Here is a 14,224-nt window from a genome sequence, read left to right on the forward strand (position 1 = left end):
GGTGGTGTTGCAAAGTTGGCCAATTAGGCAAATCTCTCTCTCTCTCTCTCTCTCTCTCTCTCTCTCTCTCTCTCTCTCTCTCTCTCTCTCTCTCTCATATTATATATTTAATTAAGTTTAGTTGGTGTATCTTAAATGTGTATAATTATTCTTAATTTTTAAAATTAATTTCATTTGATTATCTTGTTAATCAGATTTTGGTCTTTGTATCACAATTCAATTTTCGATCATTATTATTTAATGCATCCTTCTCATTTTTAAAATATAGAATTCAGCCCCCAAAACTATCTAGAGAGCACCCCAAAGCATGGGACAAGTTGTAACAATAAATATGCACATAAATAACAATAAATATCCCACCCATGTAAAGGCAACAAATATTCCACCCATGTAAAGGCAAGAGATGTTTTGCGAAGGAAACTTGCAACTTATTGGTCCAGCTATGACTTGCATTTTTAGGGGGTCAAAGGCCTTTAAGTCCATCACATAGCCTTTCCTACATAGTCCCAATTCCCAAGGCCAAACATGCCTATCAAATAGTTACTATATAAAATTTTCATATCAATGTGGTGTAAGTAATATGTATATTGCATTCTATAAATGTAGGCCTATAATTTCCTATAATTTTTTATTTATAGAAAATCATTTTTGAAAGTTTAAAAATTTTAAAATTGTATGAGTTAAAAAATATTTGTATTTTCAACTTGCCATGATTATGTAATTTTTCCACAGTTTACTTGGTGATAGGTGCCTAGCTAGTGCTTGAAAAATCAAGTTTGATGTGTATTTTCTCGATTTCGAATTGAAAATTTTGGATTGAAATTTGTCAACATCTTCATTTTCAAGGAATAATTAAAATAATACAGTTTAGTTATAACCCTGATATATTTTTTATTTTAGTAATAATTCTTGATTACTATGTAAGGGTTGCCTTTATTTGATCAGCTAGTTTTTTTCAAGCATTTTGCCTTGAATGGTTAATAGAAAATATGCTTTTTTCAAGTACTGTCCCTTGGCTAGTTTCATATCTTGTCCTTGCCATAATTCCCTTAGCTAGCTACCTTGATTTTATGTCTCACTTCTTACGATGATAACTAAGGTACACATCACTCTTCCTTAGGACCTGCAATCCCTATGCCTCATCACCATGATGGACGAGGTGCATGGTGTACTTTTTTTTTAGTTTTGCACATATTTAAGACTTTGGTGAATGAAATGTAGCGCTATATTGAGTTCCACTCTATTAATTTGTTCAGTTTTAGTCTTAGCTTTCTCAATATGGGTGTTGGTCCCTTTGTTAGGTGTAGGAATTTGTGGAGCTATGCACCTTTTTTTATGCTTATGTACATTATGCAACTACTCAATGCATGATCTCCTTCGAATGGGCATGTTTCAGTTTTTCACTTCATGCAATGTACTTGGATCATATTTTTCCAAGGAAAATCACATTCATACAATAACAAACACCACCCTTCAAATATTTGGTAATCAAGGCAACGAACAAGCTATGGGCAAGTCAGGCTGGAGTGAACACGTTGCAAAGATGTGAGAAGAACCATGTGTTAGAGCAAAGTCACAATCTTTGATGGCCACGGCAATGCCCCTTCCAGAGCTGAGGAAGCTCGACAAAATTGTATTGCATGCTATTGTGGTCACACCTTGGCCACACATGAAGGGAGAGCTGCCAATGGCATCCAATATGTAGATGTTGTCACATGCCCGTGTGCATGTGACACAAATATAACACGTTAACCACCACTCACAAGGACCTTCTCCTTAGATTATGAGCTTTAACCACTAGACTAATTCCTTGAGAACATTTTACTTTGATTTATATGTTGTGGCGTGTATATTTGTTTTACATTTCATCTTGACATCTTTTCATGATGTTGTCATACTCCTTCTTTTTATTGTTTGGCCTAATTTGTGAATTTATTGATTGGATCCCTTATCATGCCTAAATTTTATCATATATTTGTATTGCTTTTTTTTCTTGTCTACACCTCCAACCCCAACCCTATTTTCACCTAAAAAGACCCTATTTTCACCTAAAAAGACCCTTTTATGTTAGATCTACACTATTATCTTTCTCCACATTTTGTATAAGACTTTTAATAAAATAATTATTTATTTGTATTTTGAATATGCATAATAAATTAAAACTTCTTGCTTAATTTATTATTAAACTTTCTTGCTTAATTTAGTTATTTTTTCAAATTGAACGTGATCCACCTTGAATGTCCTATATTTAATTACTATCTAAGCTATGTTTTCTTACTTATAAACCGAGGTCAAGAAATATAGTGTAAAGATACCCAATATAATAACCATATAATATAATAAATCGAGGTTAAGAAATATATACCAATATAGTGTAAAGAGACCCAATATAATAGCAATATCATGTGCCCCACATGATATCATAAATATTATTTTTTTAGTGACAACCTTAAGCAAAATGATACCTTTGAAGAGTGGTGTTGCTTTGTTGATTATCACCCTTGACCTTGAAGGATCATCTAGAGGGTTTAGGGGAGATTCTATCAATTCTAGGTGCTAAGGCTACAAACTATATCAAGCAACTTGTGAGCATATGAAAAACTATAAGTTCATTGTTTGATGTGACACATATCTCTAAGAGAGCCTTCAATGCATGACCTTGACATTTTTCTAACATACCAAGAAGGGTATAAGTGATAGCGGTTGTGAAAATCTTTTATTCTAGATATCGTAATTATACATGTACTAATATGAGACAATAGGTTTCAAACAAACATATGTAGGTAGTCTTGAATTACTTAGGCGTCTTTTTGAAAGCCTCTAGATTTTAGGTCAACAAGTGTCGACACATTTTTCCAAATTCTCTAGAAGAGGTATGTGTCTCTTAATTTTCACCTCTCATGAAAAGCGACATGGATGTATAAATCTTCTTTTCAGTCTATGGTTTAGTATAGTCTTTATGATTATTTGAAGGCTCTCACAGCACAATTTTAAAGATCATAAAGGATCAAGGAAATATGGATAAGCACATAACCATGTTCCCCCCTCTTTATCATAGGCCATAAAAACACATATGAGCTTAGAATGGAAGGTTAAGATTTCATTATGTAACCCATGGCTTCAAGCACATGGTGACATAACTTGTATATGATATAATAAAGGACACTTAACAAATTAGAAAGCTAAGGCAAATAGTTTGAACTTGAAACTATTCCACCTAAGATTTAAGCTAGAATAGTGTTTTAGATATTTTTTGTATGTGTAAAAATGTGAACATGAGGTAATGGATGAGAAAAAATAATCCATAAATAATCCATATTGTTCTTGAGTGGTGGTGCAACAAGAATAAGAGTGATGGTGGTCACAATGAGAATAGGACATAGTCATGTTTTCCATGCCCTTTTAAGAAACATATAATGCTTCTTGCCTTGTTCTTCTCACCTTTCTTAATTTTCAATAAGGTAGATACATGTCACACTCTTGCAAGAAGAATGTGCTACTTTATTGCACCATCGATATAATAATTCAATAAGGTGGTATCCTCTAGGTGGTATCCTCTTAATTAATACGATTGCTTCTTGACTGCTTCACCACACCTACCCTTAGATTCTTCCTTGTCTCTTTCAATCTATGAAATTATTATGCTTGTCTGTAGCATAGGCCCCACCATAATGATAAGAGTACCAAACTAATATTGAAGGCATTAAATTATTTATTTTTAGGTCATCATCTACTTTTAGGTAGAACCACAATTATCTTAGACAAATTCTAGATGCATCCCACATTGGCTCGAATTGTCTCTCTTTTCTCAAAGACTTGAAGGTCATGTTGAAACTTAGGTAATTATAATAATTGAGGCTTAGAGTACCATGAATTGTATATTTTTCTCAGACTTGAAGGTCATGTTAAATTGCTGCTCTTTCTCTTGAAGACTTGAATAATTGTAAGAATTATGGCTTAGAGTATCATGACTTGTGTACTTTCTAATCTCTCTCAAAAAAAATATGTTGGATGTTGGATCCATCTATATCGTGTGCCTTTAAAGCATTACTTATGAAAAATTTGTACATTACTGAAAAGTAAACTTAATCCTTTGTTTTATGCATGAGTTGTTAATTAGCATGTAATCATAATTTATTTTTTAAATTCTCCACTTACTTACATTAATTGATTTCTTTGAAAGAGATTGCAAGTGAAGATTGGGTCCCTCTATGTTCAACATACTATGCTTAATTGAATTCTTTCGCTTGAAAGAGATTTCAAGTGAAGTTTGGGTCCCTTTATGCTCTCAACATACTATGCATAAATAATGATATCCAATATTGTTTAACATTGTTAAGCACTATTATAAGGGGAATAAAAGCATCATTATCTTGAGGGATTTTGACTTTGAGCATGTTAAGAGTGCATGTAGCATGGTCCACACTTATTCTGAGGGCTTTTGACTTTAAGCATGTTAAGAGTATGCATATAGCATACCCCACACTTATAAATTCTTACAAAGTAGGAATTTATAAATTTTCTACATACGGGTGTATTACATTTTTTAAAGAACGATAGAGAGGGTTCTTTCTAATTTTCTACCTAAAATTGCCTCATTCTCTTTACGACATGACTCAACAAATACCTTGGGTTCTTTCTAGTTTTCTACCTAACCTCGAATAGAATTGCCTCATTATCTTCAAATGTGACTCAACAGACTCAAGAATTACTTTGGGTCTAACCCTTAAGAATTTCCTTATTTATTGGGCCTCTAAAACCCATAGCCTAGCTAGTTGCTCACACATTGGAAAGCCCTCTAGGTTTTGAATTTCTTTATGGATCCCATCACTGCATAATATGAAACAATTTCCTCCCTTAAGAAAAAATGTATGTCCTTGTAAACAAAGCTAGGAACCTCTTCTTTAAGTTACTTACTTTCTCCCAATTCCTAAGTCCTATCCTTCTAGGCCACTAGATATTCTAAATACTTAGCGTGTTGTATGTCTTCTCTTTTATCTAGAAGATTCCTTTCAATTCATGTGGAAGACTAGGCATTTTTTATAAATTCAAAAAGGGTTTCCTCATTTACCACATTATCCTCATCACCCACAATCTTCTTTAGCAACTTACATAAACACTGGATGTACTCTACATTCATATGGTAGATTCAAGTTGTAAGATAAAATTTAATGTTAGCAATATTTACTTAAACATTACTTTTGACATTGCACGATCGTCACTCCTTTCCACCATTTGTAACTATGCCACCATGCACTTAATGATAATTGATTATGGGATATATCCAAAGCATAACTTCTTTCCACCATTTTTAACTATTCCACTATGCACTTAACGATAATTGATTATGGGATATAGCCAAACCTATGACGTGTATTGCCAGCTAAGGCTAAATTTATATACATAGCCTAGGTATAATCTTAACTAGCTTAAATTTGGGGGATCACCACCTCTAATCCTGATAGAGGTTTCAAATGCCTTGTAGTCTCTGCCCACACCACTCAATGTAATGGTAACCAAATCACCATCTTCCATAGGGCACCAATAGATGCAAGTGCATCTGCACATCCTTTAATCTCATGCACATAGTCATTAATGTTCATGTTGTTTTGAGTCAAGCTATGTATCTTTTGCTTTAACTGCATATTCTTTGGTTGAGTAGTTGTATCATACAACTTTACCAACGTATCCCATAAAACCTTGGGATTATCTGTATCCTGGATATGGCATAACATTCTATCCATCACATAAATTGAGAAGTAATGCAGCACTTTGAATGCCCTTTCTGTCTAGTTTCTATATGCTCTAAGCTGAGCTGGAGTTACATTAACTATTGGAATTCTTGGCTTTGTCTCCTCACTTGTCACCAATTCCAAAGCCATGTGCCTTTCAAAAAGTTTGTCATGCCATACTTCCAAATCCGGAAGTTGTTTCTATTAAGCTTTTTCCCAACAATCTTATCTGGACCATCACTCATTTTGCTATGTACAATGTTCACATAATATACCAAAAAATCAACTCGAACACTCATACATGCTTGATCACCAATGATTTCCACACATCCCAATGATTTCCACACATCCCACAATTTTTATAGCAATTGAATCTGGGACTCAAAATGGCGACTGGACTCGGGACTCAATACCACTATTTGCTCAAGCTGAAAACCACTTGGCACTACTCACATATTATGAGGAATACATTCAAAATAGTCCTCCACTTTTCAGAACACTCCACAAGTGCATACACGTAACATTTGCATCAATCTCTAGGCAAAAACCCTATCAATAGGCTTACATGAGTTTCACAAATCCCACTTTACACATCATTTGCAGGCATAACCAGTGTCTAATCTAATTGTATCAGCTCCCAAATATATCAAGGCATTTTAAACCACATCCACCTTTGACCAAGGGTTTTAGCATGAAAAGCTAGCTACTTTGGGGTATTTTGGAAAGAAGTGGGACATTTTTGAACTTCCCAAGTCCATGTTTGGGGTATCTCGGGCAAGTTAAAAAGTATTAATCACACATTGCCAAGCTGCCACAGTCACATCTCGCTTGAGATATGTGGCGGCGGCCATGTAGGTTTGAGAAGAATTGACATGCTATACCTCGACCAAGATACATGGCTTCATGACCAGGCAATCTAGTCAGTATCTCTACGTATCTCGGGCAGGATAAGTGGAGTTGCTAACTATATTTCCCAGCCATGGTGCCATGCCAACTTAGTATGTATATTTATATCTTGGGCGAGATATAAAAATAGAGAAAATGTTTCTCGATCGAGATATGAAAGTTTATTTAATATATCTCAGGCGAGATACCGAAAATGAAATTGGATTAATATATGTGTGAAATTGAGTTACCATATCTCGGGTGAGATATGGCAATGAACAAAATATTTCATGGGCGAGAAACATAAATTTATTTAATATATCTCGAGTGAGATATGGTAATGAAAAAAATATTTCAGGCGAGAAACGGAAATTTATTTAATATATCTCGGGCAAGATATCGAAATTGAAATTGAAATATTATTTTCTTGGCATGAAACGAGAGTGAAAATGAATTAATTTATCTCGATCAAGATAGTTATATTAATGAGTTTATCTTGAGCGAGATACTTTTATGAATAAGTTTTCTTGGGTAAATTATTATAATAAGATTATCAGTGTCGGTGGCCATGCATCTCGTCTGAGATATTGGCACCTTAAATTTCCCTAAACTTTCCACATCTTTCATTATTTGTGTATCTCACCTTCTATTGTTCTTATGTTATCTCCACCTTTTTCTTGCCTTTGATGGAGCTGTTGACGCCTTTGGTGGAGCTGCTGGTGATCTCAATCGAGCTATTATCGCCTCCGGTGGAGTCACTAGTGATCTCGATCGAGCTACTATCGGGTGCAGAGCGTTCCTGTTGCCCAAGTAAGCCTCACCTCTTTTTCTTAGCTTTTTCTACATGCTTCTAATCATTATAGTGACTCTCCAATGCCAAAGCTTGCCAAGAATATACAATTTACATCCATGAGTGTGTGTGTGAGAGAGAGAGAGATATTCTTGCTTCTTCAATTGCACCCATGCACCAAAAAACACAACACAGAGACATGGAGAGAGAAAGACAGGGGCATTGTCTTGAGAGAGAGAGGCATTGTATACCTTCTGTGTGTGTGTGTGAGAGAGAGAGAGAGAGAGTCTTTTTGACAAAACGAAGTCAAATGCCCTCATCTATCTACCACACTGTGAACCCTTTCTCCTCTCTCTCTGTCTACCCCAAACCCCTATCTACCACAATGAGTCCCCAGTCCTTGCTATCAATCAACCTACAAAAGAGGAAGAGATATGCCCTCTCCTTCAAGGCGGGAGAGGGAAGGGGAGGAACGTAAGATAGATAGGAGGGAGAGCGCAAACCTGAGAGAGAGAGAGAGAGAGAAAGAGAGAGGAACCTGCAATAGTGAGCACTTGTGCAGCTTAAAATAGCGCAACCATATAGAAAGAGAGCGCAGTCCCCAACCGCATCAGTAGGGGGACGCTTTAGCAATCATGCCATTACTTCAGTTTATGCAAATCAATCCCATTTCCAACTTGGAAACCACCATTATATGAAACTCTGGCAGATTCATGCAGCATCAACAGCGTTTCATTTTGTGAAACGTCTCAACGACACACACACACACACAGAGAGAGAGAGAGAGAGAGGGAGGGAGGGAGGGAGGGAGGGAGGGAGGCCGCCTTTCCTTCAAGAATCCTAGATGTTCATTCTACGACTATCCATAGGAGAATTTTGTGACCATCCACAAGAGCCATCCCTTCAACCTGCAATCTAAACTTGAAACGTCCTCGTCTTTTCATTTATCAACCTTAGTCTAACTAATCCATTTCTCAACCTTAAAATTCACTTTCATTAATTAATTAATTTTTCTTTTTTTAACTGGTTGTAGGCCCCTATTTACTCCTCCTTCACTTAAAAAAATCATCCTTAATTAATGATAAGAGGCGGTATATGGCCATGCAAGAAGGGGGGAATAATCCGTCGGCCCACATAGAGAGGCAGGTAGTATCACTGGGCTCTCAAATCTAGACAAGCAGACTGCACATTCAAGGTCCTCCTTCGTGCCTTTGAGAGCACCAAAGGAGAACATGGGAAGCGTGTCCACCATAGCCCTATCGAGCCATACTAACGATTTGTGAAGAGAGCATTGGCTAGAGCAGTAGTTTGGGTGCCGACCACCATATCATGATCTCATCCTGCATACACGCTCATAGGGGTCCTATTACAATGCCCCTTTGATAACTGCTATGCTTGGATGGAATGAATTAGATAAAGGACCCATTGAAGAGGCGTTGCATTTGGCCATGAAGTGCCTTGTGTGCAAGCAAAGAGGTGGGCCTCTCCACAAGACTAGGAGAGAGAGCATCATGCAACCTTGCTGCAAATGAGAGAGAGAGAGAGAGAGAGAGAGAGAGAGAGAGAGAGAGAGAGAGAGAGAGAGAGAGAGAGAAAGAGAGAGAGAGAGAGATGACATCATGAAATCTTGCAATCCATTGCTAGTGAGTAGACTCTCACAGAATCCGTTTACAAAAGTGAACGGGTAGACAAAGGGATTTTTTGGCGAGATGACCAATTGGGCTAGCATATCTCATCATCAAACACAAAATAAAATAGAAACAAAACAAAGTCATCTCACTTAGGTGATACAAAACTATTGAGAATGAGAGAGAGAGAGAGAGAGAGAGAGAGAGAGAGAGAGAGAGAGAGAGTTACGTGGCACCCTGCAGTTTTTACCATGGCTTATGAGGCACATCAAGAGACCATCCCTGAGATGGTCACGCTCGTAGAGGCTTTATGTAGTCAGCTCCACGGCGGATAGAGAGATCCACATCCCTCCACCATGCATCTTGTTGCATCGTTAGTTAGTGTGCTGGCGATCCTACATTCCCTCGATGATGTAGAGTCTTTGATAGCATGGCTAGAGACACATCAAGATGGACAAGTACGTCGTGGCTTGTCTCATCGAGGGGTATCCTGACTACCCTCTATTAAAGAGAGGACATTATAGTTGTTCATTTGTGCGGATGGGCGAGTTACCTCTACAGGGCCACTTAAGGCGGCTTGGTTCACCCATGCAACTATGGTAGCCCACATTCTACCGTGATATGTGGTGTATTATGGTGCTCCGCCCCATCATCATGAGATTCTGATCTACTTTGCACAGCAATTATATGTAGAGTTTGTGTGAGGGCTTGAGGTAGATTATCATGATCATCGACCCGGTGTTGGCCATGGTGTAGGCTGGCTCTAGGACCAGGACACAAGGCCTGGTGATAGTAGGCTAGGCGTCTCCCCTGTGCACTTTGGACACCTTGTGGATTGGAGATTGTTAACCAAAACATACTACCTTGCATAAGAGAAGGAGAGAAGAAGATAACGATGCCATGTAAGGGTCGATTCAAAGACTTGCATTTAGCCAACCCTAATGAGGGTTAACCCCCCTATGTGAGGCTGCTAGGGGCTCACTCCACCTCCACTTGTGTCACTCAAATAAAGATCCACAAGCTAGGTAATGAGCAAGGAAGAAGGAAGCTATGGAAAGCTCTACCTCCACTTAATGCCAATGTGCATGCAAGAGGGATCTTGAGAGGAAGACAAGAGAAGGGAGAAGAGAAGAGATGCTTAGACTAACACCATCCACTCCATGCATACACCACAATCAAGCAAGCAAGCATTCACAAACACAAGCATGTAACCATAAACACAAGAACTCAATTTGTGACAAATGGGATCGTGTCTTTTCATATTCCATAAAATCATTTATATACATGAGCTCACTTTTTACAATGGTTGGCCGTCCATTTACAATTGGGGGACCAAAATTGGCTTCCTAGCTCTATGTACATCTAGCTCATTCCTACGACCGGCATTACTCAAGCCGTAAGCTCGGTCGTCCCATATATCTTTTCTCAATAAGCGCTTAGCACGGTTACATAATGATAGATTACAAGAACCGTAACCATGCTTGAAAATGACCTCCCTCCCTAATTTAGGTATGTCCTCGGAGCTGGCAAGGGATCTAGCGGTAGGAGATCAAGTATGTGTGGAAGAAGTCGCGCTGCAAGGTGGGATGTGTGGGGGAGCCCAATGGAAGACTTTGTAACTGGTCTAGAAGGTTGTCTCCATCATATATTTAAATGTTTGGAGTCACTAGGCAGGCATCCATTGGATGCACTCATAGTAGCCAAAAAGTTGCTTTACAGTGGGGCCTTAGTTGAGGTCGAAGGCCAAGCCTTGATTTCCCTCATGGTAGTGTCGCCAATCTGAGAAGGTCTCCAAGAGAGTGATGATGAGGTCAAAGAACCGGATGGTGGCCACCACTGTTGGATCCGGCACTTGTTCATATCTAGTGATGAAGTCATGGATGCATTTAAGCATGGTTTCTTTGGTGCATGGGTTCCGTGGCATGGAGGAGCGAACCACGAGAAGTTGTCGAGAAACTTGGGGTTTTTTTCCTTCTGCTGATGGAAAAGTTTCCATGCCCCTCGGCAGATCGACATATATTATGGATTAAGTTGGAGCCAACGTGGCGCTTTGCAGTACTGCTCACACATGAAGGGCTTGAGGAGGAAAGGACGTTGCTAGGCCGGCTACTTGCCCGAGGTTGAACGTGATGGGGTGAGTAGGCGGGGGGATTGTGGTAGCCTTCGCATTGACGAGGGGGGTGCTCACACTTCCAGGTGGTGCGATGCTTGGCGTCGAGGTATGGTCGCAGAGGGCATGGAGGTCCATGCTGTCGGTGACCTTGGCGATGGGAGCCTCTTGGAGTTGTCAACTGAGCAAGATATTTATGGCTTGCTCGAACTCTGTACGATCTAATGATCGTGCTAGTTGAGGGGGTTACGCGGGGGATCAATCTCCTCTTTCTCTCAGGGTGGTGGTGGGGGGATCTCCCCTTCCTCCAAGGGTGTGGGGGAAGGGATGCAAGGTGTGGTTATGAAAAAGGTGAAGGGGTGGCCGATGACAAGGCAAGGGTGCTAAGGGTTGCACTAAAGAACGGGGGAGGCATGGTCGATGTTGAGGGTAAGTCTTTTATGAGTATGGGAAGGCCTAAGTGGAGATTGAGAGTGGTAGGTGAGGGAGGAGTTGGTGATGGAGGTGGACTGGGGAGGTGACGGGTTTTAGAGGACTGTGAGGGGAAGAGAAGAAGCGTGGTGGTACTAAGTGGGGGTGGGGGTGGTTGGGTGCTTGTGCTGGGGTGAGAGGAGCTGGGAGGAGGGGGTTGATGCGGGAGAGATGAAGGTGGGGGCTGCTGAGATGGGGGTGGGTGCCCGGGGCTCCTCCCCCCGATGTCGTTGTTGTCTTCATCAGAGGAGGTGTAGTCGGGGATTTTGCAGTGGAAGAAAGATTTGGCTTCTACGGCTTCTTGGGGGGTAAACTCCATGGGGAAGGCCACATGGGAGTCTTCAAACTGCATTATGCTCGTGGTGGCCTGTAAAACCTCCATTTGTAGATGGCACTGATGGTAGAGAATTAGGAGACCCTCAACTGAATATATGATGGGAGATCGTAGTGCTAGAGGGATTTATATGCCGCATAGATGATATCCAACCCAGTGCGGTGTTGGAATCGGAGGGCCTCGACTGTTTTGGGAGGGGAGTAGGGGTAAGGGCATAGCCCATCAGGGACGATGAGGTCAATTGGATCGATTTATTTGGTGGGTTGGCCGAAGTGAAGGAGATGGGCCCAGTTCATAATGGCTTGGAAAAGGGATGGGCTAGGAGTTCAAAAAATATGGTGGGGTGGGTGAAAGAGGTGTCCTTAAAAGAAGAGGGTGGCCAGGAGGGAGATGCTATGAAGCAGTAGTTTGGTTAGGATATAGGAGAAGGTGGCTTGTGATAGGGGTTCATCGCTCGTCGATGAAAATATCATGTTGGAGTTAGTTAAGGCAAATGGTTTTGAAATGAAGCTCAAGGAGTTGGGATGGGTTTTAGGGAGGAATGGCAAGGAGGGGGAGTTTCGTGGCGGTGTTCAACACGTCAACCTTTCTTTCGAGCACGTTGGGGACAGGGCTAGATGGGGTGGGTGGGTGTTGGGAAGCCCAAGCTTCCACGGCTTCAAGTTGTGAGGTTTTGTGGTGGAGGGCCTCCTCCGTGACCTCACGTCATTGCTGGAAGTTGAGGTTGGTTTTTGTGAGGGATTCTTCAGCTATGGTTGCTCTTTACCGGACGTCCTGTGCTTCGACCTAGCAAGGGAAAGGTCATGCAGTGCCCGCTGCTCTACTTCTTGGGCCACCTGTCTCTAAAGCTCTGAGAGTGAGGAGAGTGTGTTGGCTAGGGTCTGCTCTCTATCCTCCAGTGCCTGGAGGTTGATGTTGGTGATAGTGGTGTTGTAAAGAGCTTCATGGCTCTATTGCTCCTAGGCCTTTTGCAAGTAACATCTATTGATGTGCCATGGTGGCCAGTTCTTGCTGCCTGTACATGCAATCCATCATCTCGATGATAAGTTCTTTGGCCAAGTGGGAGAAGCCTTGGGAAAAGTTTGGCACTTTCCCACGCGATGAACGGATGCCTTCAGAGTAAGCCTCATGGGACTGGAAACTGCCTGTGCGCCAGCGGAGGGTTTCCAATGCGTTTCTATGGGAGGAGGCAAGGGAAGATGGGCCAGCTTCCGAGAAGTGACGAGGGGACGGAGAGGAGCCCACAGGTGGTGGGGTTTTGTACATATTATGTTCAAAAAAGGCCTTTCGTTACGCCTCCTCCTCCTCAGCAACCTTGTGGTGGGCTTTCAACGGCTTGTGCCTCTATATCTGGGCCATGATTGGATTGGGGGTGGAGCCTACTCCTGTGGCTGAGGGTCGGGGTGGTGGTTCTTGGGGGTGGAGAGGTGGGAGAGGAGCGAGGGGGAGGGAGAGAGGTTGGCACTACATCTGGCCCCTGCAACTAAATGGCCCTGGGGAGTTCGTCCCACCCTATGGCATGGTACAACACCTTTGTGAGCAAGGACGTGGCTGCAAGCTTTCCCTGTGGGTTGGCACATATGGAATGCAGCTCCTTATGTAAGTACTCTACTCAATGAGACGAGTGTGCCTTGGTGGACCCTAGCAAGTGTAGAGAGGTAGCCTGCATCTGCTAAAACAATCTGTCCATCGAGTGGTTAGCAGAAAGGACATGGCCCTGGCCCTGGCCGGCATGACAAGTTTGGTATTGGTAATGTTGGTCCACTCCACCCCATCCTTGATGGTGGTGCCTTGGTAAGTTCCACAAGCTAGGACGTTGTGGGTTTGGGGTTGCCGAATGGGTTGCCTTCGAGAGGGTCAAGGAGTTAGTGTTGCTGGTATAAGAGTGTGGGAAGTGGATTGGTGGGGGATCCACAGAGTAATGGTACCGAGAAGCTTCTTAGGTATCCATTGGCGAGAGTGCATGCCTTGTGTGCATCGGCTAAATTTGTTAGTAGGGTTAGTATTGTTAGTGAGGTTAGTTTTCCGAGGGTAGGAGCGGTGGTGGCATTGGGGAGGTTGGATTGGGCTACTGTGGAGTTGGGTAGCAACTTGAAAAGTTCAAGAAATATCTACCTCCATTCCATCTCATTGCCACATTTCATCCAAATACTAGTGGTCGGAGGCCAGTTGTAGGGTGGTAGTCCTTGCATCCCAGTCGATGTTGTAGCAGTTGTGTCCCATCTATCATCGTCCGAGAAGAATTTCCTCACACATAGTTCCTGCATGCGTCAC

This window comes from Cibotium barometz, chromosome 17 (genome assembly GCF_041138505.1).
Source record: "Cibotium barometz isolate CiBa-2024 chromosome 17, ASM4113850v1, whole genome shotgun sequence".
Lineage (NCBI taxonomy): Eukaryota > Viridiplantae > Streptophyta > Polypodiopsida > Cyatheales > Cibotiaceae > Cibotium > Cibotium barometz.